The sequence below is a fragment of the Eubalaena glacialis genome, chromosome 1, assembly GCF_028564815.1.
Source record: "Eubalaena glacialis isolate mEubGla1 chromosome 1, mEubGla1.1.hap2.+ XY, whole genome shotgun sequence".
In the NCBI taxonomy this organism is placed as follows: domain Eukaryota; kingdom Metazoa; phylum Chordata; class Mammalia; order Artiodactyla; family Balaenidae; genus Eubalaena; species Eubalaena glacialis.
In genome coordinates this window covers 4,448,306-4,451,927 of record NC_083716.1, presented here as the reverse complement: position 1 = coordinate 4,451,927, position 3,622 = coordinate 4,448,306, and positions in this window count along the sequence as shown.

Genomic DNA, 3,622 nt, shown 5'->3' with positions numbered 1-3,622 from the left:
CGCCACTGGACAAAATAACAAAAATAAAACACACGGGGTGGGGGGTGAGGGTTATTCTAAAGGCAAAGAGCTAAGAAGTCACTTGTAAGTGACCAACTGGAGTCGCGTGTACTATTCACCGCTGCCCCTGCCGCCCCGACCCACGCCTTACCTGACCCCGGTGGAAGCCCCAGCCAGGCCCGGGGCTGCGCCCACCACCCAGCGCCCCCCAGAGACCTGCGTCCAGGACGCCGCCCGCCAGGCTCTGGGCTCCCGGGAGTTCCCACCGAGACCCCACGCCAGAGCCCAGGACGAGCCGGGCCAAGGCCGCGCTCCGGCGCCGGTCCCCGCAGAGCCCCGAGTGGTCCACGCGGCCCCCGGCCCGGCCGGCTGCCCACGCCCCCGCCCCCGAAGCTCCCCGGCCGCGGCTCACCCAGGACGAGTCTCCCGGGGCGACACCAGTGGTTCCGCCGCTCGTCGGCGAGCAACCCGAGTCCGCACCGGGAGGGGCCGGCGACGCGTCCACCTCCGCTGCAGGGACCGGGCCTCAGTCCTCCGGCCCGCCCCCACCTTCGCCGTGGCCCCAGTCCCCGCTCCCCCCGCCCTCGCCCTCGCCCTCGCCGGTGGCCCGCTGGCCCTGCCCAGAGACGTCCCGGAGGTGCCCGGCGTTAGCGGCTCTGGCGCGGAAAGCCGCCGCCGCGCCCTCCAGATTCAAATGATAACATCGATTCAAATTTGGCGCTAAGCGCTGCGATTGGGCGCAGGGGAGAGGAGGCAGACCAATGGGAATGTAGGGGGCGGAGCAAGAGGGGCCGGGCTCCGCGGGGCGGGGCGGACGGACTCGGCCGGGCTGGCTCCGGTGCATCCGCGGAAGACGCCCACTTGAGGGTCCTCAACCTTCACGGCACCGACAGGACTGAAACGCAACAGGGTCCCTCCGCCGCGAAACCCTTCTTGCCTTCTTTTCTCTAAGGACCAAATACAATTGTACAGTTAACAGTGGTACATAATATGTTACTCATTGCTGGAAGGTTTACAATTTTTTAAAATTCCTATATCTCCCTAAAAATAACCAATTGTTATAAGCAATTTCTTGTGTCTTTTCCCAGTTACACATGCATTATTCTCTTATAAAAACGCACGAAGACTATCATAATATACACATTGTTCTGTACTTTGTATTCTCTGCTTCACAAACTCCGAGGATATTAATATTGAGTACGTCTTCCTCCTTTCTTTCATTTTGATGACAGCAAAGTATTCGGCTTTAGAAACCATAATTTATTTAATCTCTGCTATTGCCATACATATAGGTTTACAATGTTTTCCTCTTAGAAAAAATTCTTTAATTAATAAACCTGATGCACTACAAAATGGATGAATTGTAAAATAATTAGCCACAGGATTCCTCCACGTGCGTGGTGGGACAGGGGGAGGGGAGAGCTTCTGCAGGCCCTCGTGGCACGAAGTGAATTGGGGATGTCCGCCCTCCAGCTCACTCCACACCTTTGGAGCTTGGCTTTCCTTGATCGGGAGCTGCTGTTCTGGGGACCCGAGGGTCTCTTTCATCCTTGCAGGAGATCCATAAGGTCAAAACCACCTTTGTAATAACAGACGGTCCTTGCCCTTTTCACTCATTTCTCGTGCTTGGAGGGTGGCATTTCCCCTGTGCAGAGCAGATGTGAGAATCCAGCTGTCTTTTACTAAATCAGGTATCACAGAGATTTGCTGTGATACCTGATTTAGTAAAATATATATTTTCTATAAAATAATGCTGCTCTTTTCACTAATTTGTTTTGGATAATAGAGGTATTTTTCATTAAAAAAAGATGTTTCTATGTGAAACATGAAATGGGTTCATCATTGCTTTAAGATGAATTGATAAATGAAATTAAAAAAAATATTCAGTTAATAACCTACATAAACAAAAACTCTTAGTGGTCCTCAGTGATTTTTAAGAGTGAAAAGGGACCCTGAGACCAAAAAGTTGGAGCCTTTCTATTCCCGAGATACAACGCAGAGATAGATTGCCTACAGTAAAGTGGGAAAGCACCTAGAAAAACAACGTGAATGTGTAGGATTCCCAACTCCTAATCCTCTGTGACAAAGCTGATGTGGGTTGGGTAGTGTAGATGCCTGGATACTATTAACCTTCTGGGGGATTAGTTTCATTCCCTCACTTTTACACTATCAAAGAAAGCTCATCCCCGATCAACCCCGTAAAATGCTACTTTGTCACTCTAATTACTGCTTGTTATCAGGGACTGTTCTGTGACTCTGTCGGGGCAGCCTAATTAGAACTAGGAGGTGCTAGATTTCCTGTCAAATAATCTTACAAGCCCTCCGCCACACATACCTTCAGTTTTCCAGAGAGAGCAGGGAATTAAAGGAAAGACTTCGGGGACTGCCAAAGTGGGGCGCTTTGATCTGTGGGAGGACCCCTCTTTAAACTGTTGATGATACGCTTGAGCAGCGGTGTTTTCTGTTGAATTGGAGGCTTGGCCCACAGCCTAAGTTTCCATTAAAGCCCAAGTCTCAGTACTGGGAGGAGCATCCGGGTTTGCAGGGCTGGCACCTATCTGCACCGGGGCGCCTCTCCAGCACAATCAGCCTTTAACAGCACGCGGAATAAGGACCCTGTAGTTAAAGCACCGCCAGCCCCGATGGGCCGGAAAGGGCTTTCCAGGGAGCCTGTGGACCTGGGGAGTTTTCAGGCAATTCACTTTCAGACCCTCACAGTTCACTCGCACTCGTGCCCCAAATCGATCAGCCCGAGAAAGTGCCTGGGGGTGGGGGAGGGGTGGTGTCCCTGCCCCTGGACCGCGTCTCCCGGCCATCCCCCCTCCCACTCTCACCTGCCAGAAACTCACTCCTGGGCGTTGCCCGGCACCCAATAAAGGGAAATTTCAGCAATTCCCTTAAAATCCACGCCCATTCGCCCAATTAGAGCGTGCACTTCCAATAAATTGAGTATATGTTTAATAAATATCACATTTGAGACATTTCTGTTGTTTGGTCATCTCTGTTCCAATAAATAGTATCTTTTGTAATCCCGGACACCCGGTCCTCCTGGGGTGTAGAGGAGGGGCGAGGAGGGAGGCGCAGGGCCTGGACTTCCAGACGCCCCTCCTGGACCGTCCCACCTCCCCGCCTCCCCCCACAAGCTCAGTCTATCCGAGCAGGGTCTCATCCTGGCACCCCCGGAATCGCACGGGGCAGGTGCTCCATCCGAGTCCACGGCATGTCTCGGGTCCCAGCCCCGCACCCTGGCCCCGCGACTCTTGGGCGGGCGGCTGCAGGTAGGGGTCGCGGAGTCCATCAGCAGCGCCCCTAGACTCGCAACTTCATTCCCCCTCCCCGTCTCTCACTCACCCTGCTCCTCGACCAGCCCTTAAAGTGTGGGTCTGGGAGGAGAAAGGCGGCCCAGGGGTGGGGCTGGGGTCCTTCTGGAATGGATCGGGCACGCTCTTCCCTCACGTTGGTCACGCGCCCTGCTGAGACCCTGGAGACCCCTAGAAGTCTGGTCACTGTCAGCTCCAGCCCCCATGCCCAGGCGCTGACCCGGCCCGGGCCACCTGCCTGGCTCCAACCTCCATCTCCGAAGCTGGACTTGCTTCCCAGGGCCCCAAACCGGGGTTCTCCT